General features: G+C 34.4%; 2 long non-coding RNA genes across 3 annotated transcripts; both read right to left on the bottom strand.

Moving 5' to 3' along the window:
- Window positions 1–1,070: 1,070 nt before the first annotated feature.
- LOC149533435 (uncharacterized) lies at window positions 1,071–14,209 on the bottom strand. Of its 2 annotated transcripts, XR_016357948.1 has the most exons (5): window positions 13,824–14,209; window positions 9,637–9,868; window positions 4,029–4,097; window positions 3,079–3,221; window positions 1,071–1,369 (listed from the first exon to the last, which is right to left on the bottom strand). It is a non-coding gene; the product is annotated as an uncharacterized LOC149533435 (long non-coding RNA). The 2 variants fall into 2 exon arrangements; XR_016357949.1 differs by lacking the exons at window positions 9,637–9,868; window positions 13,824–14,209 and adding an exon at window positions 4,210–4,294 and having other exon boundaries at window positions 1,074–1,369.
- A 1,623-nt stretch (window positions 14,210–15,832) lies between these two features.
- Window positions 15,833–24,538, bottom strand: LOC149533434 (uncharacterized). The gene is made up of 2 exons (XR_016357717.1): window positions 24,217–24,538; window positions 15,833–16,146 (listed from the first exon to the last, which is right to left on the bottom strand). It is a non-coding gene; the product is annotated as an uncharacterized LOC149533434 (long non-coding RNA).
- Between the last annotated feature and the right edge of the window lie 283 nt (window positions 24,539–24,821).

Below are 24,821 nucleotides of genomic sequence, written 5' to 3'. Positions count from 1 at the left end.
TACTAAAAGTTCTCTACCACATACTAAAATAGTACAAGAGATAATTTGGAAAGGACGATTTTGGAGAGATCTTTAAGCATCCTCTCGAGATTTTGGGAAAGAATTTTGGGTGGAGGCAGTAAATACAACTGTGTATTTAATTAGCAGAGGTCCATATTCTTGTTGATATTGTATGTGTTGGTCATAGAATTAAACCATTTCCTTCTCTCAAATTATAGGTGAAATATTTTGGTGTTGACGAAGCATGTTCTTTTGTTTTCATGCTTGTATTTAATTCGAGCTCTTAGAAACTTTTTCACTTTTCTTGAGACAGACTTGTTTAGTTGTCAGCATTTGTTGTTAAAAGATTCTTGAATGTTGTAATTCATATTAATGTATTTTTACTATATGGTTGAATAAGAATTATGGGCAAATTAAAGAACTGAAACATGTGTTGATAATAGTGCTGGTAATAAGATTTTTAGAGGTGTTCAGATTGGATAGTTGAGTGAAAGTGAGAGTCGTAGTTCTGTTCACAGTTGTTAGATTTCAAGATTCTCGGATTATTAGTTATGAATATTTCTGTTTCTTTTTTTTTATATTTCCTGTGTGGTATTCTTTAATTTTATCATTGATGCATCAGAGCAACACTTGGTATGACACATCATGGGAGTGTTCAAGAAGATGAAAACATCTTAGATTATCGTAGGATGGGAAAAAAATCTAGTACAGAAATAGTAACATAAATGTGGCGCACAAAAGTATGTTTAATAATATAATATATTTCGTGTATAAGACATGAACCGAATCTAATTGTGTAGCTAAAAATATTAATTGACAGACATAATTTGTTTGATAAAAATGCTACTGCAATGCAGGTTTGTTGTCATTCAAGGTTTTGGCAACTGCATAAAGAGGGAGCCATTTTTGTCAATGCTTATAATGTCATGATGTAAAAGATTTTTGAATTGGAAAGTTTTGGTTGACAATTTAAATTCTATTGTGCACAGTTGAATCCCAATAGCAATATCACAGTGTACAATCTGTTGATAATCACAATATATTGACAGCTATGTTGCATTGCACTCATACCAGTCCAAGAGCATCAATCTTGCTCACCAACCAAAAAGATCTTTAAATACCATTAACACAAATTCACTAACCATCAGCTATAGTAACAACAAAAGCCTTTGAAAGAAATCAACCTGAATTCACAATAGACAGGTTACAGAGCACGGGAGTTATCCAGTCCTTTCTTTTGGTTGTTTTCAGCATATAACCCTTTTATAATTTCTTTTTTGCTTCAGTTCGTTCCGGGATGTTAATAACCTTAGATCCGTATTTTGACAGCCATGTCGCATAGCACTCCTATCAGTCCAAGAGCATCAATCTGTGATAACCAAAAGGATGTTTAAATACTTCTGTCCAATTAAAAGAAAACCCTCCAACCATGCTCAGAAAGAAAGCCTCCAAAAGAAATATAGAATAGACAAGCGATGTCTTGTGAAGGACATTTTAAGTGTTGACAGGTTACAGGGCATGAGAATTTTATGGTCCTTGTAATTGGTTTCCAATTGCAAAATTTCTAAACATAATACTTGACCTTTTTTTACAAAGTGAATTTTCCCCAAAAGCCCTTTTATAATCACTTTTTGGCTTCAGGTGTGTTTCCCTATACAACCCACAACAAAATGTTTGACACACAATATTCATCTGAAAGGTTGCAAAGAAAGCCTTGTATAGTCGAGCAAAATAAAAAGTGAAAATCATTAAAGTAACGATAATAATTAAAAATTCAAGAACCAGATAAGATCCCTTAGTATATCTCATACGTAATCAAAATGGTGAAAACCTGCAATTAATATGGTGAATCAAAAGATTACACAAACTATATGAACAGAATCATGGTGTCAACAAATCCGTGGTTAAAACAATACACAGGTTATCTTCACCTAAATGAATAGCTGATATACCTTTTGACCTCAATGAAGAACACGATTTGTGCGAAGATAATCCACTGCCAAGATCTCAATGAAGAACATGATCAGGGTGAAGATAACCCACTCCCAGTGGCAATTGCAATGTAGTTTTGGTATACAGTGAGAAGCTGAAATTATGGAAGTTGATTGAAGACGAATATGACAAAAAAAAAAACATTGGTAAAATTGTGGCCAATTCCAAGGAGTCTGTGTGGGGAAAATTAATCATAAGTTGTAGCTAACAATTATGGGCGGTTTTAAGTTGGTTTTTCTTGTTGCAAAGGGAAGAATGATACATAGCATTACTCGTAAACTGCTCATAGTTTTAAAGAGTCGCATCTGACACCATTGGATGCTAATTAATGGTAAACCACATATAAATTTGAAGAGTCATATTTGACATCATATACAGAGTTCACTATTGTTTTTAAACATGTAATTGTTTGTTGTTAAAATAAACATGCAATTGCTTATGTAAATGAATCAAGCACATACATGTGAATGCAGGGGAGCTCACTGGAACGAGGCATATCTATTTACAATGTAAGCATTCTTTCCTTTTAAATTTGAACAATAAATTTTCCTCTCAAAGCCTTGTAGAAGTGAATCATCACTTGAAATCATGCATTTGACCATCACAAAACAAAACAAGATCACTACAACATAAAGGGGGGTTTTAAGACAATTTTTAAATGAATTGTCTTCGCTTGAGACAGAAAAAAGTTGTGTATCGTCTTAAGTACTGTCTTTAAGTGAGTGTCTTAAACTATCGTCTTAAATTATTGTCTTGTAAAGACAATAAGGAACAACAGTAAAATTGTCTCTAAGAGACTATTTTAATTGTCTTTATAGAAACAATCATCTTAAATCTCACTTATTATCTTTCTTAAGATGATTAAAGAGATGGTATAAAATAATAAATTAAAAAACATTAAATATAAACTAGAATATTATTTATTTATTCATGTTAAAGCACAGTGGATTCGAACCACCATCCTCCTGCTTGTAATGCAGGTGCTCTTCCATTGAGCTAGCACTTTTTAAAATAAGGAAAACTAAAATTCGAAGGTTTTGCAAATATGAGTTACAAGAAGGGACAAGACAAATTAAGGTTTCTTACCCAAGTTTCTTGACACAAACATCTGAAAAATTCAGCACTCTTGGATTGAACTGTTAGCATGGTGAAGGCGAAACTGTGAACAAGTGCCTATGATGAACGGATGCACACAGACGCTAGTCAAAGGAAAAAAGTCAGTACGAGCCCTGCAAAATTTCAACAATTGAAAGTCAAAATTAGTGTTTTTGCCTACAATGTTATCATTCAAAAGCTTGGAAGTGCAAAAATGTTTGAAGAATTAGAAAATGTTTTAGATCTAATGCGAAATGAAGACTACCTCAAATGCAAAGAAGGCCTTTTGTGCAGTGTCATCAAACTTTATGGATCAATGGTCTATTCAAGTTTGGTCGTTCTGAAAAGTTGAGGAAGACGTTGGAAGAGATGAATGACAAAGGGTGTGTACTATATGTTGCTACCTAGAATACTTGTCTTACCTATTTGTGCAAAGATGGCAATTTTGAAGGCGCTTTTGGGTGTTTGGCTATTTTAAAGCATGGAATCATTCATTGTCCATATCAGTGTTGATGAAACAGAAGCTTAAAAATACACGATGAGTAAACATGCATAAGATAAGTTGTCATAACAGTTAACTACCATTTTTGCCTCCCCAAAAGTGGCATGGAACAAATTTTGTTATTCATCAATACTGTAGCATACAAATGCATCATCATTCCTAAGGAGTTCATTCTCTAGCTTGGCTAGAAATGATAATCAATGGTGTTTCTAAACCTGATTGGTAGGAAAAATAAAAATTATTTAACAAGCATTGTTCTAATCATAAAATAATTAAGAGGAACCTGATCCTATCATGTAAAGTAAATCCTGAGCAAAAATGGAGAACGCCTCTTGTATAGACTTTCTAAAGCTTTCTTGATTCTCTCATGTTCTTCTCCTTTGAAAACCATGTTGAGATAGTAAATTTAAGGGAAAATCAAGTCATTCAAGAATCGTACCTAATTTACAGCACCACCAAGAGAATCCCGCAGTTGCTTTGAAGTTGTTTCAGCAATATATACAGGCACCTGAATTTACCATGGTGTAAGGAGAGAATCAGAATCATGAAAATCTAAATAAATTGTCCACGTTGAAAAACCTTTGATAAAAATAGGCACATTGACAACTTGATAATCTTACTATGAATGATATCACTCCCACACCAAAGCCTATCAATAATCTACCCACATACAACAACGTAGTATCCTGCATAACAGAAAAAGGGAACACAACTGAATGAAAGTTTTGCTTGTAGTTGTTGTTTAGAAGCTATATGCTTCCAAAATCATTTCAAACTCAGCCTTCATAAACATATATTGTCAATATATTTACAATTATTCATTTTGAAAATGGCCAATTAATTTCTATACAAATTTTTATACAAGGAACAACAATCATGCATAGAGTATAATGGGTCTAATCTCATTTTAGATTCTCAAAATGGAAGGAAAATAATGCCCTATTCTAGACCAGTCAAATTTAGGGATACATAATGGATTGGTTAACCCCTTGGTAAAACATGCATTTTAATTTACTATTTAGACATTGCCCTGTTTTGTTGGATACACTATCCTATTCCTACTCCAAATTTAGTCCTTGTATAGGGGAAATCAACTTGAGTTTTGAGCCTCTCATCTGCTGAGCATAATTTTACTACCTTCAATGCTGACAAAAGTCGTATTAAATCAGTAACCAGCCTAACCTGTAGTGGTAGTTGATGGTAATATGACCCATATGGATGCTTAATCAATCCTCATCCAAGCCATACACACTCGTCTTTGGGTAATCTAGATGCCATTGTAATTTTTTCAATTGTGTCATAAAGAGAGTTCCCATATCTGCAAAATGCCAACCAAGATCAAATTCAACCATGCACAGTGGAATCCATCAGCAGAGTATGAAATCGGGGATAAAGATGCACATTTTCAAGATCTTTATGATACGACCTTAAATAAAATTGAAATTAAAAGTGGTTAACAAGGATAATTTTTTCACACTATAGTTTCAACTGTGTACATAATTTCCTAGTTGATCTTGTTTGTCTGGCTTTAAGGGCATGAACAAGTAACCTGAATTTGATTACTGTCACAAAAATCAATGAGGTTTTGCCCCTCCATTATCCCTCCTGATAGATTAAATTAGACATCTTCCAAAAGCTTGCAGATGCCCTCTGTAATTAAAATTTCCTTTCTATCTTCTCCCATGCTTGATCTTTTTGTTGCAAATATCTCATTGCCGAATAAGATTTGCAATTCATATATGATTTAGATCAGATTAAGGATTATAGAGACAAAACTATACAATTTTACAAGAATGATGTTCTGTTCATATTATTAGTTCCTCTCGCAGCAGGAAACTAATGCTGAGGGCTTGAGGTTAACTCGTGATTACTGTTTATCTTTAAAACCAATCAGACTGTTTCATTGACCTCCCCCGATGTCCATTTCCCATATTTCTTCATTCTTTAATTGATGGAGATGATCAATTGTTAGTAGGAAACTATGCAGAACAATGCTTTCACAGAAATCAATGCAAGAGAAGAGGTAAAAATCAATGTAAAATGTCTTGGGGTTAGCTTTCTTGCAGACTCCCTTTGTAGCTGGCATTTTGGACATGATTACGAAGTCTTGGGCCTCTCGTTCCCATCCAAAGACCAAAAATAATACCTGGCATTAGGAATTCTTCCCCTTCATGCAAGTGAGACATGTGGTTTGATCGGTGGCTTGTCAAAATCCACAACACCCATCTCCATAGCTGCAAACTGGGAAGGAAGGAAGACTTGTAGGAAGTACAGTTAAAACACTGGCACATGGAAAATAGATATAGAGTAATCAATTACAATAAAATTTAATGACCTAAGTTGAGAAGATCAATTTAACCTTGCCAGACTTCCTTATTTAAATATAAAATTACCAAACTTGGTGACTTTAGCCCATCAATTATATTGAGGCATGACACACAGTTTAACTTTAAGCAGTCAAGAGACAAAACATGCTAGTAATATTTTCTCAATTGGTGATGCTAAATTCTGCAACTGCCATTTATGATATCAGGAAACCTGAAAAAAAAACTAAGAAAAATAGGAGACATGCATCTCAAACAATGGAAGGCACAAAATAATAGAAATTTCTTCAACAGGGATTCATCTTAGGCTCAACAGGGCAAAAAATGAAAACATATTTGAGACAAACGTAGAAATTTGAGGGTGCCCTGAACTAATGGCATCCTGATTAAGGCCCTTCTTAGCCTGCTGGGTGAACATACAGGCCACAATCCTGGAACCACTTGTGCACATCCTCCACTGGTTACATACATCACCGGAATACAAATTAAGACTCCATAAGGAAACATCTTCAAATTAAGGCCTCCCATGCAACCCTGTATGAGACCAACAATCAATCATCACTCTTCAGTCTGTAGAAAATGTTTTGAACAATAAAACCTGGCAATTAGATTTCAGGGCCGACTTTTTATTTGATTGGAAGCTCAGCTGCACCGTAATGAAATTAGAACTAATATTGAAAATCAAAACATGAGCACTCTAGAAAACAATTTTCCAAGAGGTGGGTTTTACCTCTTAGACATTATAGAGAAAACGAAAAAAGAAAAATCAGGAGAGTGAAGGAGCTCTTGGAATAGTTGCAAAGCTACACAATATACTGGGTACCCCACGTTGCTCTGCAAATGAGTTTCTTGTGTAAGCTAAAGCCCTGCAAGAACAGAGAACAACACGTGAAGGGGTAAGCGAGAGCACAAGGAGATTGGTAAGAAGCATGTTCTTTTGTAAGGGTTTGAGGAGAATGTGTCCCAAACTATTGGCAATCACAAGGCCCATCCTTTATCTAGGGCATTGGAGCGATTAACCCTCCCATACAAACAACTTTGTGCCCTGCGATCGACTACATAACAAGTAGCTCTATGGTCTAAGAAGCAAATTTCTGCCGAGCATTGTGGCTGTGATGGGGAAGCAGCTCTATGGTAGAGCCTGTGGCAGTACCCTTGGAAGGAGGGCAACAGTGAAGGGAATTTGGTGGAAGAACAAATCAAAGGCTAAGGATGTTCCTATTGTCTTGCAAGCTCAATCGTGATTTATGACTGTTGATGCAAAAAATGGATCAGAACTATTGAGAAAGGGTGCACCTTCAGCGTAATAAATATGGTATCCAATTTATTTTTTAAAAGGATAGAAGAGATATACAGGGTTATGGGTGCTCAACATTTGAAATTCATACCTGATTAGTGTACATATCTGAATCATTCCAAGATGCTTGAACAGTTTCAAATAGGCCGTTGAAGAAGATGATGGTTAGAGCATAGATCAAAACAGGAAATGTCATATGCCTGTGCCAAACAACCTGATTAAAATTATAATAAATCAGGAGCTCGCTTAGGGCATAGATCAAAACAGGAAATGTCATATGCCTGTGCCAAACAACCTGATTAAAATTATAATAAATCATGAGCTCGCGACTACCTGTCATCTCCATGAAACCTTCCAGCCTGTGTTGAGAACTAACGATGATGGCCCAGTTGAGAACTGCAGCAGTAGTTGTTAGGCTGCAATTGTGCTTCAAAGAAAGAGAAGTGGCAGATGTGGGAGACACCACAACTTAGTCTGGAATTGGCTCTCTTCAATCTTTGGAGTGGGAAAAATATTTGATGAGGCTTGTCCCGGAAAAGGCTATCCAATCTCCATTTAAATCAGAAAACCACATTGCTTCTATTTTCTCTCAACAACCAACTGCTGCAGAGCTCCTCAAACTCAATAAAATATGATAAATTTGTCATTATATTTGTGTCACTAAACTTGATCATTTGTGAAACCAGAGTGGTATAGTGTTCAAAGGGGTTTAAACTAGTGCTTGCACCGAGCGTGGGTGCAACAATTTAGCCAATAGGTAAATTGTATCAATCATTTGTAAAATTTGTCTATTAATTAATAATTATAAATGTGCATACTAGATGTATGCATAGATCATATTTGGTAACTCTAATATCTATATCATTGGGTCCAAAAATCATTTAATACAACACACATTTATGAGTATATGGCTGAAAATTTAAGGTCAACGTTAAAAAACTGTCCATTAACCCAGTTTATTTTAGAGTAAAAGATCTCCATTTTATTTTAGAAGTTCCAATGTCTCATTAGCACGCTAATGCCAAGCATTCCCTGTAATCATGGAGAACCTATATATAAAATTTCTCTTGCAAGACATTTTGTCAAAATGCCATGAAATCTCTAATTTGCCAAATTGAGAGTACATCCTAAGGTTGTTTTGAAAGGCAATGTCAGGGTGCAGCCCACTTTTAATTTTGTGAATAATCCTAAGCAAACGTTTAGATGCAGGAGAATGTGAAATTATCAGGCATTGTTCCATGTCGCAGTATTTTATAGTTAATTTTCATCCCTTCCTTTTAAAACTCATTCTGAAGATATCCACTCAACAATGTTGTCCACAAGAAAAATTACAGGATGTGCAAGAATGTCATAAGAATTTCTTATTGAAAAATGCTAAACAGAATATTACCAAAAAGTTTTTGTCGGCAATGGCTTCCACCATGAGAATCATAGAGGGATTTTCTTTCATGAGAGAGTCAAACAAACAATTTTTCGGAAACAACTTTGGCAATTTAAAATTTTGCCAAATTAAGTTATAATTTCAATAAGCGAATTCAATTTTAGTCAATCTAGTCAGAGTGAATCAAGAACTGTTCTTGTTGCATTCCATGTGAACACATTTTTTTGAAGTATCTGTCAAACAATTCACGTTTATATGTCTACTAGAGCAGTTGGACGTACAACATCTAGTTAGAATTCTCTATTATTTACGCCTTATAGCATATCCATACCCTATCCCAAAGCTCTTATTTTAGCACAGGCTGAGAATATGCCAAGTGTGAACTAATCAGGTTGGAGACTTATTTTCTTTGTATGGTACAAGAGTGAGTGCCTTAGGGATACCCAAATCTTCTGTACACTGCAAAAAACATTTTCCATGAGATTCTCTCTCATTCATTTATGGAGTCAAACAATTTGACCGGTATCAAACTTAGCTTAATATAAAATTTGTTTGTTAGAGCACATGTCTTCAATAATTACATGAGATGTGTAGTTTTCAGGGTATTTTGCGTGTAGTAAGCAGGCTGTACAATGCCTTCGTCAACTCAAGGTCTCTAAAATTCAGTAGGGGGTGGCATTCCATGGCTTTTTTTATTCATCTTTCAAAAGTATTCATCCAAATCCCTTTTGTGCATATTATGTGACCAGTACAAGCCATGAGACAACATTATTACCGATAATATTGTGGATTATAGAGATAGTGACAGTTTACTTTAGTCTGCATGCAGTGCCATCTCCACTAAGCCGTATGCAATTCCCAGATGTACCGGTGGAGGGTTGGTTTGGGAAAGCCAGTAGTCTAAAAAGCTTTTGGTCCTTGCTCATAATGGATCTCATTTTATCTTTCACGTCCTTTATTGGATGTGCCAGTTTATTCTGAAAGTCTAATTTACAATAACTGAAACCATAGAAACAAGAGGATGGTGCGCTTTCATCAGCATTACCTTTTAATTGAAGACCACATTTGTCGAGTATGTCCTCTACATCCAAAGCAATATCTGCAACTTCAAGCAGCCAGCTTTCATGTACTTATCATGTGCACCTTGAACATCTGCTTCACTGAGATAGGTGCTTATGTTTGTAAACTTCTTCCTTGGCCATTCAAATTCCTTTCCGAAGTTCAGAAGAAGTGAAGCTTGATCATTCATCTGTTCTATTGTCATATCCCCAAGTTTTCTAATCACAACACCAACCAAAGCAATTTGCATATCAAAAAACTGAGAAACTGAAGCTTAGCACTCAACTATAGATTAATTCAAAACAACAAAAAGAGTTGTCTAAAATGCAGTTTCCGTGGGTATGGCAGGGATAGATGCGAATTGATAACACAACAGGTAGAACTTCTTAGTAAGATTTCCCACACTTCAATTATCATATATGTTACATTCCTTTAATTGAAAGTTATTTTAATATTCTCTTTTAGTCTTTTAACAGTTATCTCAGCTTTGCATATCCGCCTCTGACATGAAATGTATCAAATTTGACACACATTTTTGAACCCATGAGCTGCGTGAGTACACATTATTGATTATCCTAAACATTTTCTTTATTCCCTTGGAAGTTTCTGGGCAAGTTTTGATGTCAATAAATTCGTGTTCTGATTGCGTGAGACTGTTTAAGTAGGGCATTGCCCTGATGTAAAATCCTATCGGCTAAAGAGATTAAAAGTAACGAATTCATCCATACCAATATATGTGCACAAACTTCCAAAATTGTAATTGGGAATTTAAATAGTGATGTAGCCGATGAACCTGAAAGAATTATTATAACCAAAGTAAAAGAGGTTAATGTAACCGAAGTAAAGAAATCAAGAAGACATTGTAACCAAATAGTAAACTGCCCAAAGTAATTATAAAGGGCTGGAAATTAATTCATGGAAAATGGTAGAGGAAAAAGAAAGAAATGAAAATGTTAGTTTTCCTCTACCTATCGATAGGCCATCCAATGAATATAGTATATGTGGTGACGACAATTATGAATGAGGAAACCTTTTTCAGATTTTATTTTGCTATGATACAGAGCGTTCAACATATATTTAACATTGATTCATATTTGGTTTTTATCAATTTGTTCTATGAATCAATTTATGCATATATTTTTATTTGGGAATGGTTTACATTTGATAAATGGTGCTATCGGCTTTAGTTTGTGAATTTGCTCAATATTAGATGATTCAAGAAACAGTTTTGCATGTGTAATGCAAATTCTAGTAAACCATCTTCAATATTGGCTACAATTGGTATTTTCGCCAGTTAAAATTGTTTCAGAATACAAAGGTATTGCTTATGAAGCAATTTAATATGTTATTGGTCATTTGGTCAGTGTCTGTACATAATCAATTCACAACGAATCATTTTTTTAAATATTTCTTATGCATGAAGAATTGGTTGTGAATCACACTAATTTCCATAGTGTGAAGAATTATTTTAAATTTGGGATTCAATAAAAGGTGTTGGTTATGCAACATGAGAGTAGCCTTCAGAAAAATGTGATTTATGTGCGGATTTCCAAGTCATCAATATCCAAGACTCTTGGTGAAGAATGGAAAAAACAAAATGATTCAAGACTTGGAATAGCTTTTTGCTAGTAAATTCTGATTTTTAATACATGGGATCAGTCATCTTAGAGAAGAATTTCTTTTAAGAAATCTAATTTTAAAAAAGAAATCTAATTTTAAATGAGATTATAGGACATCCCAAGAAATCAGCCATTGATTCCCACCATATGGAAATTTGAGATTAAACCATAGGCTGAAATGGTATTAGTTATGAAACTGAAAATCAGATTTTAAGGCTTTGAAATTTCTGAAATTTTATGAAGGTTTGAGTGACTTTGAGTTGGGTTTGGAATATATTCAATGATTAAAGAAGAATGTTCCAGGAATGTGATTATGTTGTACTCGAGTATAAGATTGCCTCTTTTTCGTCTACATTGCGACAGTAAGTTGGGGATGAATATTTAGATTTGAATTTTTCTTCAGTTTGTTTACACCACCAACCCTTCGAATCCCTAACCAAGGTGTAGATCCAATATCAAGTAGTAGTAACTTGTGGTCGAACATACCAGTATTTGGATCAATTGTGAATAGCCAAGAGGGTCACAACTGACATCAATAACCTACCATCCATGCAAATAGCATTACTCAAGGACCAACAGGATTGACATTTGATTCTTCAATTCTTACAAATGGTCACTCCTATGAACAATCTGCCAACAAATTTTGGTCCAAGTAAGAGAATAAATATGTTATGATCATGGCCTTAACAAGAAAATGATAACCCTATGCAATGAAAATAGTCTAAATCATGGTATGACAGTTAAAACAATCAATGACAGGCAGCAATACAAGAAGCTTTTTTGAATATGGGATAGGAAAGAAGAGGACATTGAACACAGTTCGATACGGAGATAGACATCTAGTACCTATTGAAGACTTTCACATAATAAAGTAGTCATGGAGATTAGACCTGCAAATGAAGCACACAAGAATCAGTTTCAATTGCTGGTCCTGCCTACACCCCCGCCCTTTAGAATAGTAGGGGGCCTATAGATAGTAGGACTCTTTCTCTTGATGGTTAAGGGTCATCAGCTGCGAGTGGTGCTTCTACTGATAGATAACCCGTTTATTCAACAGGTGCTTCAACAGGCCTATTATTCCTTTACCCGAGGCTTGGAAATCAATGTCAAGCTGTGCCTGGCTGTGTAAAATCGTAGTACGGTGTGGGGTCGGATGAAAAGTGAGAGTGAAGGGAAAGTGAGTTATAAGGTTGGAGATAGGAATTACATCAGGTATAGTTAGGTAGGCCAACCTACAATAGGGACTCAAATGGCATTCCAGATCTATTAAGGACAAGCAATTGATGAAGGAAACTGAATTTTGTTTTATGAGAGTGTTTGAAAGCCAAACAGAATGATAGATGATTTGGAAATGTTAAACTATTTCATTCTACTTCCCATTTCTCTCTTTAGTTATGGGATGAGATTCCTTGTGGGTTCTTTGAATGTTTGTAAACTTTACACCTCCATTATGCCATTGACATATACTTCTATGGTATTCATGCAACCCATTTTTGTAAGATTCATTTCACACTTATTGATTAAAGAGAATGGGGGGGTGTTGGATTCAAGGGAATGCTGGGAACATGGTACAGGACTTCTGGATTCCTGTGAAGCCAAAACTTTAGACTCGTCTCAACAAAGGAGTCATCATTTTTTAAAGATAAAAAAAATATGTCATAACAATTAGTCTTTAAATTGAATGTCAATGTCATACATCTGATCCTATTCTCTTAATCTCCAGAGATACCCACATAGGACTAGGAGGATTTTAGCAACGCTAGAGTTGTTTTACTGCCCGTGCAATCCAATATTGGTACTAACTCCCTTTACTGAAGTTTGAATGTTGATTATCTAAATGATAGGCTCCATAATTCACTACCGTGTCCTACCATAGAAGCAACTATTTTTTATGCATTGATGGCCCAATATAGCAAAGAGCATGGCAAAAATCCCTAGTGACAATCAATATTCACTCAAAATGGAGCTAAAAACCTACACAAAAATTTGTACCTTATTTCATTCCCCTTATTAGCAGAGATTAGATACAAGATGCCTATCCATATGATTAACAATGGGAGCATCAAATTTTGAATGCTATGCAATATGTTAATCCAGAAATGACATGCCCATTTTCAAAGAAAACTTATTTTAAGCAAAATAAATAAGTACATCCCTTAACACAAACAAAAATGCTAGTGTGTACACGAAAAGTACACAAAAGAAGCTATTAACTACCCAACGCTATCTGATATTGCATTAACAAAACATATGCCTTCAGTATAATTTCACTTCTTGACAATTTCTTACAACACCTCTCAAAAAGCGTGAGAACATAAAAAGAGAAGGTATGTGATCTCAACTGTTCGTACCACAGAGGCCAGTAAATCTACAAATGATTTACATATAAATATATCTTATGAATCTAACATCTATGGGCCTTAAGATGTGAGCGGAAGTGAAAAGGAATAAGCAGACTATAAGGAGACTATGATTCAAAAGCCCAGCTCTTACAATACCCAAATTACTAAAAAGAAACAGAATAGATCTACAGGGCATTAGGGGATTTTCTTACCTGTTTGAAATGCAGATCTAGCTTTCTCTGAGCTAATTGAAGAAATTCCACCTTGTTCCAGATCTAGCCCTACACTCCTTAGTTAAGGTTTCTCTTTCAATAGGAGGGCTTTGAATTGATCAATGAAATCAGAGGTCTATAGCCTGTACTCACACTAACAGATCTAAGCTTTGAGCATAGCATTTTTGTGTATCCTGTGATGGCATAGCCTTTCTATTGGCTTGCAATAATTCAAAAATGTTAAACTATAAACAAGTGCTGGAGAGAAAAAGGTCCAAGCACTACACTAGGGATAATTGACTCTATAGAAATAAATAAATATAATATTTATCCCGATAAAAAAGCTGTAGATCTGATGCATTAAGACTTCAAATAAAAGGTTACCTTCTCCTTGTCAAGTTTTGTAAACACCCATGCCACATTGGGAATGTTATCTGGAGAATCCAAGTGCTGTAACACCGAGCACATCACATATGTCAGTAGTTTCAAACAATAAATTACAAAATCTAAAATTCAAAATTAAAAAATGTGCAAAGAATTCATGGGAGATTTGCCTGCATAATTCAAGTCCCCTAAAAAATGGAAAATCCCTTAGTTGAATCTCCTCACACTCAAAGCCACCTGCATATCCAGTAGGCATTTTTCACAAAGTTAGCACCATGAATGTCAATTTTATAGACAGAAAGATGCATGTTAAATATCAATTCCCTGCGCACGGTTGGATGACCATGAGGGGGAAAAAAAAGTGAGGCGGTGGGTAAAAGGTTGATTACGACTGGGATGAAAAGCTTACAGAATGGGTTTTGTACAGATACAGGGGAAAACCCACTTCATGAAGGGCCCTTGCATTGAGAACGGTCATGAAGGTGGCTAGGGCATAGGAAAAATTTGTATTGATGCATGTTCACATATAAAATCTGAACAACTAACTGCATGATGAACCTTACCGTCAATGATGCCTCAATGCTTGCCGCTGATTCTAGAAGAAGCAACAGTTTGATGAGTTCGTCATAGCAGAAGAGGTCTAGTTTGGGCGCCAGGAGCTGGAGAAAACGAAATGATGCCGCTATTATGTGAAACTTAATACTCATACCTAAACTGCCTTTTCCTTTTGTCTCTACCTAATGCGATTAAAAAATTTTAAAATATTAATTAAATAAAAACATGTGTTAAAGACAAAAATAAAATATTGTCTCCAACAACCATCGTAAATACATCCACTCTGTAGCAGTGAGAAAGTTCCTAAAATTGCTAACCTGATAGACTATATTGCCTGCATAAATTAAATAATGCTACGCATGATACCGAGTCATGATTCACTTATTTGAGTTGTTGAGAGATTTTTTTTCGTGACTGATAAGGAGAAAACACTTGCAGGGTAAATAGGTACGGCTTGTTCTGGTGATTTCACTTGCATGCATGTATATGTGCATGATTCATTTAAGTAGACAAAAATACTTATTTTTAAAATGAACTTGATATATTATGTCAATGGCAACTCTTCAGTTACTCACAGAAGCTCATAGTCATTATACACAGCGCACACAATGGTGTCAAATGTGACTTTTCAAATACTATCAATGATCTTTCATTAATGACATGCATAATTCTTTTCTCAACATCAACTTTATTCCTAGAAGACATTCGGAAAACCACACACAATTGTTAACCATAACTATGGATATTCTTCACAGACATATGCTTCATAAAAGAGTTTTTCCCATAGGCTCCTTCGAATTGACTGCAATTCAAACCATCTACAATTCATTGTTCCCTTATTTTCATTTTCAATTGACTTTCATTATTTCACCTCCTCACTGGATCAAAACAACTTTTTCATCAAACCCAGTTATGCATTGTTCCATACACAACCTCTGTGGAAAATAAACAACACAGAATTAGAAAGAATGTTTTTTGAATAAACTTGATATATTATGTCAATGGCAACTCTTCAGTTACTCACAGAAGCTCACAGTCATTATACACAGCGCACACAATGGTGTCAAATGTGACTTTTCAAATACTATCAATGATCTTTCATTAATGACATGCATAATTCTTTTCTCAACATCAACTTTATTCCTAGAAGACATTCGGAAAACCACACACAATTGTTAACCATAACTATGGATATTCTTCACAGACATATGCTTCATAAAAGAGTTTTTCCCATAGGCTCCTTCGAATTGACTGCAATTCAAACCATCTACAATTCATTGTTCCCTTATTTTCATTTTCAATTGACTTTCATTATTTCACCTCCTCACTGGATCAAAACAACTTTTTCATCAAACCCAGTTATGCATTGTTCCATACACAACCTCTGTGGAAAATAAACAACACAGAATTAGAAAGAATGTTTTTTGAATAAACTGTGCAGTTTTTTTTATAAAATTGTGTCGATTACAACAAAGAATTAAATTCATATTCATATAAAAATTTAGTAAGCCCAACAGATCCCACTAAAGAGCTAAATTCTCTGACAAGAACTTAAAATGAATTTTATGTGGGAAACTGTTTTCTTGTGTAGAACCTAGACCTCTAGGCTCTTTATCCTAGTCTAGATTGAATATTTTTATGAAGCCATGGAAATAATATGTTCAATATTGCATAATTTCATGAAATCCCACTGTTTTCCTAGCTCCAAGTTTTTCAAGATACTCTGGACTCTGAAGGTACTTCGGCATACAACTTGCATGCCTCAGATGTTTTCTGGTTTGATTAGTTTGTCAATGACTGTTTCCTCACTGCACTATCTGTTTGCAATCTTTGGTTCTTGTTCACTACAATTTAAGAGAGATATGTTTTCAGCTAAAAGAAGCAGAGAAATGAAATGCCAAACATTTGTTCACTGGTGTATAGATTTAAAATTCCTTGCACCATTTTGAATGATGAGCAATACATGCAAAAGACATGAGTAGTTTGAGACCTGTTACAGACCTAAAAATTGAAAGACCTGCAATAAATACGTGAACGCAAATTCCTGAAACTTAAGCATGTCAACTAAGTGTTCAAGTGAAGAAGCTGCTGCACCAAGCAAAACCCCACTTTTGGTGTCCTAAATGAATTGAATACAGAACCACAAAAATAAAAAATTTAAAAGAAATTATCAATAGAATGTTTGGCAGAAAACTCAAAAAAACATTGCCTTGTGACATTTGATACAATCGACACTCCATAGAATGGGCATTTGCAAAGTCGATCTCATAATTTTTCTAGTATTCTAACTGTGTGTGAAAAAATGAGAGCTCGACATTTATCAAAGAACAACTTATAATTACAATTTTAGGCAACCAGACACTACCCTGTTCTCATTTCTTACTTTTGTCAGGCTTCATTAAACTGTTGAAAATTCATTAATTGTACTAAACTACTCTGGCAAAACAATAAAAACTGTAACAAACAATTTTCATAACAAAATAAAGGTAATCTAGAAAGAGTTTTCCTCAACTAATTATTGAACAATATACATTGAATTCATTCTCATGAGACATTAACTGCTTTTAACTACCAACAATTAGCTGAGATAGCAAAGCTCAACTGAAATAGCTATAAATATAATCAACTAAAATAACTGTAGTAACGATTAACTGAAAATAACTATGATAACGTTCAACTGAAATAACTGTAACAATGATCAACTGAAATAACTGTAATAACGATTAACCGAATGATAACATTCAACTGAAATAACTGTAACAACAATCAACTGATATAACTAAAATAACAATTTACTATCTTTCCTTGCATATAAGTAAAATAAATTCATAACATGATAAAGAAAGAAGAACATGCGAGAAATATCTGGTGAGTCTTTAATTGGTTGTGCAAGCCTCGGCTTTCGATAAGAGGAGAAGCATTGAGTTAGGATTGACCTCTCAACCTTGGACCATATTTATCCCCACACAATCTATTGAATAGAAAGGCCCTCCCTACCCTAGGATCAGACTTGGGATACTTTTAGTGTAGCCACCTGACCAATCCGTTGTTTAGAATGTTCGCACAGTTATGGATGAACATGTCTGAATAACTAGCTCTACTGACATCAAGTGATCATAGATGGCAAACATGTCTTAAACGAGCTTGGCCAAAGTTTTCTAATGGGTTCAATGACCTAATCACGATAGCTCAACTTGACAACAAGCGAACAATAGTATGAGCAAGCATGAGCTATTAAATGAAATTAATTTAGATTTGTTATGTCATGTCTAACTTTGATTTCCATGTTATTGCAGATTCCATCTCACCTCTTCACTTTTTTCATGGCTATAAAGCCAGCGAGTCCTAGGTGTTTTGAATCTCAAAGCAATCAGCTCTGTCTGCTGATCGTCAACTGATATATGAATATTATATGTTTCCATCTTATCACAATCTATGATCTGAAAAATGAAATCTTTAAGACTTGCAGAATAAATATCATTTGTTTCAAACTTTTAGTGGCATAAATAAAATACGATATCATGTCATGGTTACTTGGCTTTTATTCATCATAATAGCTCTATCCTAGAGAGGGTCTAACCAATGGCATTTAAGCAAGATGATTTGCATCATAATATGAAACTGTGTCTTACTGCTATAATAATCGGAATGCAGCAATAACTGATAATAAAACATATCGCAATGCTTGGAATATGGACAACCACATAACTTGGTAAAATTTGAAAAAGAAATGGAGTCTTGCTAGACGCTAACAATCAGCCCCACTCTTCACGGAAGAAATCTTTCATGCAAATCCCAATTTGATTATCAATCACGTTTGCAGCAGAACATCAATATAAAAGGGAAATCGTAGAAGGAAAATGCAATGATTACCAAGTGGTATATTACAGAGATATCGTGCGATATTTGCAAAGGTATCGAGTGTTATGAAACCGAAGTTGGGTGATATGAAAGAAGTCGGGTGATATGTCCTTATGCTCATGATCTCTCTAGGCTCAAAATAAAAAGGTATTGAAGTCTCTTTGGCTTCTAAAAAGTTGTAACTCATAAAGAAGAGACTTGGCTCTTGGTCGCCAAATAAATATGCCAAATGTTCATTTTGGTTTTTAGCAAGAAAAATGAATAAATATGGAAAAAGATTTGAAGGTTATAAATCGAGGATAATTATAATTTATATCTATCTACTTGCACGTAGATATACTTATGAGGTGGCATCATATTATTTATAAAAATAATATTATGGTGTCACTTTATTCCTATATCTATGTGCATGTACATAGGTATACATATAATGATGTGGTGGAAAAAATCAATCAAAAAGCATTTGAGGTACGTATTATTTTTAATTAATATAATTTATGTTTTAAATGTTTATTTAATAGCTAGCACATGTGGTTCCATCGATTGTATCCTGATGTTCAAGTCGCTAGGTCCTTACCAAGGCAATTAAAGGTCATACTTGTCAACCTGATAATTGTACTAAGCTAGTATCTCATTCTGTTGATCCTGTTTAGCAATGCCTTTCCCCTTCATCTTCTCCTACAATCACCCGTGCAATATTTCCACGATAATAACAAGTTCCATAATAGCATTTAATATAGATAAAGAATTTAATTATTAACCATAATTCCAAAATCAAGCAATTGCTAAACATCACATGACAAATAATGGATAACAACCATCTTCATTAAACAGTTAACATAATGAATACAACGGATATATTTAACTACCCTCTTCATATGATTATGAAAGAAAATACATTCAATCTAATGGCTATAAATAAATTTAAAATTTAGGTCAAAATTTGGGATGTAACAGAAATTTTTATATCAACTCAAAAAATGGCAGTTATAAACAAGAATATGGTCAAAGGCCGACAAGGAGTTATGAGTTCATTACCTCACAACACCCCAATATTGTCATCAACAGCTGACATAAGTTCATTTTGCCTCATATCTAAAAATTCATAAATTGTAAAAAAAATGTTTTGGGAAAATGACAGCTAAAGTAATAAAACTAAGAAGTAATGGAAATATAAGCTTTAAAACAAAATGAACCATAAAAAACGTCATTATAAACATAATATTCAAAGTATGGTCAAGTAATTGGGTGTTTAGATCTCCTCAACACCACATTTATATGTTAAAGAGTCATAAAAAGTTCAATTCTCATAAATGTTTGACATGATGAGTAATTTGGGAAATTCAATTCTCCCAAATATAAAACATTTATATATTGTCCTTAACTGCTTTTGGAAAAATAGTAAAAATTCATGGAAAAGTATCAATTAAAAGGACCTTATATTTCTGGACAAAACAGCAGCGATTGTCAATAAGGTGAATATGTCCAATTGGTTACATGTTTGATTCTTGAGGAATCAGAGGTCATAATTTTGATATAGAAATACTATGAATTCACAGAATTAGTAAAAGCTCATGGAAAATGTCAGATGGTCATTATGAAAAAAAAGCAACCAACATAATCTTTTTAAAATTTTAATGATTCTTTACAAGTTATACACGTCTTCATTTTCTCATTTGTTATTGAAATTTATTTATATTTTCATTTTAATATTAATAACATTGATAGAAAATAATTGATCAATCTTGCTAGCATAAGTGGAATTTGATGACGAAGATAGATCTCTTATTACATTGAGAGAAAATGAAATATCACCCATATCAATATCTTTTCCCATTTACTTTCATGTTGAGTACTTGTTTAATTTTAACACACGTGGTTCATGGTAGCTCATATATGCACATCAAAGTGATTGAAAAATGTAAAGGTGAAAAGTAAATTCCTAGATGTTTTTCCCTCTCATTTTAAACTTAATATAACTTTTATGCAATAGTATAGTGATGAATCTTAATATATATTGTAAGACTTCATAATCTTAATCATAATCATCATGTACCTAAATTGAACCAAAGTCTCAATGCCCTAGGTAATTGGATCTTAGTGTTAGTCTAGTTGTTCTGGTCCTAGGTTGAGACTACCTAGCCAACCTTGATCCTAGATCAAGGCTTCTAGAGTGAGATCACCAAAAACATCACAGTAACAAATGAGGTTATCCACAGCATAAAGAGAGGATCAAAATTATGTTACTAAAATCAGATATTAGTATTCACTGAGGATATGAAGAGATTTGGTGCATTGCTCTTTTTGAGTGCCGGTCGTTTTTCTCTTATACCTTATACCTAAAAACAGATAGCCAATATCTTGGGCTTCAGTATCACCTCTGTCCCATCACTAAAAGTAAATTTAAGGGCATTGTTTTTTTCAAGTGCATGCCGGTCTTCTCAATAGGAGGAGGTGGTTAGTAATTGTAGGGGCAAGGCCTCAACCTAAAAAAGAAAGCGGATATCCTTGCTGAGGAGAATAACAATAATAAAAAGCAGTTGTATCTGCAGTACTCATCTATGCTGTCTTATTTTCCAAATCACTAGCAAAATGGTGGATGATATGAAATTATTTTTAAAGAATTTTTTGTGGGAAGGATTGATGGAGAAGAAAATCATACTTTCATTGGAAGAAGGCTTTTTAGGTGGAAGCGAAAGGTGGTGCAGGGCTTAGAAGGATGAGCGTGCAAAATGCCACTCTAGGAGCGAACCAGAACGAGTATGGTGTAGAATTTTTTCAAGCAAGTATATGGATGACACTAATGCCAGTAGGATTCTGACAATGACAAAGTCTCAGGGGGGCTCAATGGTAAGGAAGTTCTTATAGGAAAGCAAGAAACCATTACAGAGCACTTAACATGGAAGATCAATGATGGGAGGAAGGAAAAACTTTTGGCTTGAATCCTGAAATGGCCATAAACCATTGAATGCTATTAGTAGCATAGAAGGCAACATTGAGGGCTGCATGGCATGTAATGATGGAGGGTGACACACTGTGTGCATAAGGAAAATAACAGTGTTGAGGATTATTTTGAATGATTGAGTGATGGTGAAATATCAAACACGGCTTGGAAGTGTTCCAGTTTGCAATGGAGGAGGTATGCAGGAATGGTGATTTAAGTTGGTATTTTTATCAAATAGAGAGCAGAAAAGAAACAAAAAGGAAGTTGAAAATAATTAGATTGCAGATTATGATTCTTAACTTTTTAGTTGTTGCAGATTTCAATGATGTTGTTGGAGCAAGATGAAGAGGGCATGAAGGGTTTAATGAAGTAGAGACTTAATGAAAGCCCTGATTCTTTGCTCATGATTCAAGCTATTTCAGAACATCAGAGTGACAAAGAAAACATATCAATCGGGTCCAATGAAGTATCTCTAAAGAATGACCATTGGGGAGCACAAATATAGCTGCCTACATTCAAGACTAGAGAAGAAGCTTTTGAGGCTTATGATATAGCTTGCATGAAGTTGAAAGAGCAAGATGATGAGAAACTAAAAAACTGTTTCAAGATTCTTTCACTTCTGATGAAAAGTTCAGAGTGCATCTCAAGCCAATTCAGATCAAGTACAAGATCAATCCCATCACAAGACCACAAATCATTTCCATGGATCTATGCAACTTGGAAAAAGAAAAGTTATGGAAGATGAAAATGAAAATAAATCAAATGATGTTGCAATGCTATTTGAGATAGAAATTGATACTAAGACAAATTGAAAAAGAATGGGGATCCAGATTGATCCAAAGGGGGGAAAAGCACCGAGATGGAGAAGGCGAAATTAAGTCCAAAGCAAAAGAGCAATCTACAATTGAAATTGATCCAAAAGCCACATCTAGTTTAGTAAGCTCAGTGAAAGTGAGCCAAAAGTTAATATTAAGAGGCCAAATGAGTTAGTGAAATATCAGGAAAAAATCAGTGTAGCAGTGTATAGGTTACATATTCATCCCATCAGAATACTAGCAATCATTTTCATGGATCTACATAACTCACAATAGGAAAAGCAATTTGGGATGTAATCAGTCAAAAAGAGAAAAAGTTGAAAGATCGTGGAGTTGAAATTGATCCTAAGGCAAAAGAAATTGGAGCCTCAGATTCATCCAAAAAAAACAAAACTGAGAGAAGGTGAAGTTGAAATTGAGTCAAAAGTGTTTGAGTTAGTTAAGTGTCTACCCGTGCCAAAAGTTGTTAGATTTGAATATTGTAGAAATTGGTTATTAGTTTGGGATCTTTTTAGAGGTAATCTTCATTTTGACTAAAAAAGTAGCTAACAATAATTATTAATATTTCTATTTCAATTGTTCTATTCTATGTATGACATTTCCGCCGATTTCTTAATTGTATTGTCCTATCAAAGCTAGATTTGGCATTAATCCATCATGGGAGTGCTAAGAAGGTAAAATCATCTTTAGAGTTGACCATTGTAGAATGAGAGATAGGATCTATTATAGAAATAGTAAAATAAATGTAATGCACAAAAGCATGATTCATATGTTTTGTGCATGAACCAAGTCTAATTCTTTACCTATCATGTTAATTAATGGACAGGATTAGTTTGATAATATTTACTAATGCAATGCAGATTTATTGTCATTGCAATTCTAAATTATTTTTCATAAAAGAAGAGGATTTGGCAACTGAACAAAAAGCAGGCTATTGTTGTCAATGTTCTTTCTTTTTGGTACTGTTGTCAATGTTAGGGATGTAATGATATCTCTAGAAAATATTTTAATTTGCCGAATTTCGGTGGACAATATATGTTCTGTTGATAATCACAAAATATCAACAGCTATGTTGCATAACATCATACCAGACCAAGAGCATCAACTCTGCCCACTAACCAAAAAGATGTTTAAATATTTATATCACATTAACACAAAATTCAACCATGCTTACACAAACTTCTCAAGCCTGCTCACTTCCTACTGTCACTAGTAACAACGAAAGCCTTGGATGAAAAAATAAGAGCAGAATTCACAATAGACAAGTGCTGCCCTGTGAAGATCGTTTTGGGTGTTGACAGATTACAGAGCACGGGAGTTTTACAGACCTCCCTTTTGATTGCTTTCTACTTGTAGAATTTCTAAATATAATAGTTAACCATTTTAATATAGTTTTTCACTTTAGCTCTGGGCCCCTATACAACCCTCACCGAAATGTTTAAGATTCATCTGAAAGGTTGCAGAGAAAAACTTGTACAGGCAGGCAAAATGATGATAACAAAAACACAAGCATCAGATAAGATCCCTCATTAAATATGGTAAGTAAACAAAATCATGAAAAAAATTCAACTCTGGAGTTAATGTGAGGGAAAGTTAACTCCGCAGTTAACATGGAATTGCAAAATAGATTTAGATACTAAACTAGAAAAGCAATGTGAGGAGTTATATCAATATTTCCATTCCCATTGGTCTGGAAACCCTAACAAATGAAAGCTAAAGCTACAGAGAGTTCTCTTCTCACTATAGGCAAATCGACCTACAATAATAGAAAATATCTATTGAAAATACCAATAGCTATACCTAGGGCAACAGAGTGAAGAAACTCCAGAGTTACCTAAATGCTGAGATCGGTCCTCTAGTTGAGGGAATGCCTCCACCACATGCTCCATCTCCCTTCTTCTTCTTCCTCTTATTCATTCACTTTCCTTTCATCCGCGGTGAGTAGGGCTGCAACAGCATTATATAGAATCAAACTTCATTTGAGCCATATTCCTCACAAAATGCAGAACTTGTAGAAATGATTGACAGAAAGTTCGAAAAACAAGGTTGCCCCGTGACATTCCAACAATTGGCAGGTGCAAAGCTCACTGCGTTGGGAGAAAATGGAGCCGGACATTTTGATGCAGAGTATCTTGCACGACAAAATTTAATAAAAAAAAAAAATTGGAGGAGAAAGAAAGTGACAAAAAGTAGAGGAAAAAATAAATAAATAAAAATGGAAAAAGGAGAAAAAGAAAAAAAAGGAGGAATTTCAATTTTCAAGGTGCATAGGTGGCAAAAAATAGAAAAGTAAAAAAAAAAAAAAATGGCTGTCATTTCATTTATCGAAGTGTGTTGATAGAATTCTAGAAAGTTGTGGATATTGTAGAAGGTTGTGAATATTGTGCAATTTTGGAAGGTTGTGGATAAATCATGCATGGGGTGGTAAGTGCCTATTTA

This window comes from Cupressus sempervirens, chromosome 10, assembly GCF_028749045.1.
Source record: "Cupressus sempervirens isolate cs-2001-9-10 chromosome 10, ASM2874904v1, whole genome shotgun sequence".
Lineage (NCBI taxonomy): Eukaryota > Viridiplantae > Streptophyta > Pinopsida > Cupressales > Cupressaceae > Cupressus > Cupressus sempervirens.
The sequence above is the reverse complement of the archived record's forward strand: the minus strand, read 5'-3'. Positions and strand labels throughout refer to the sequence as shown.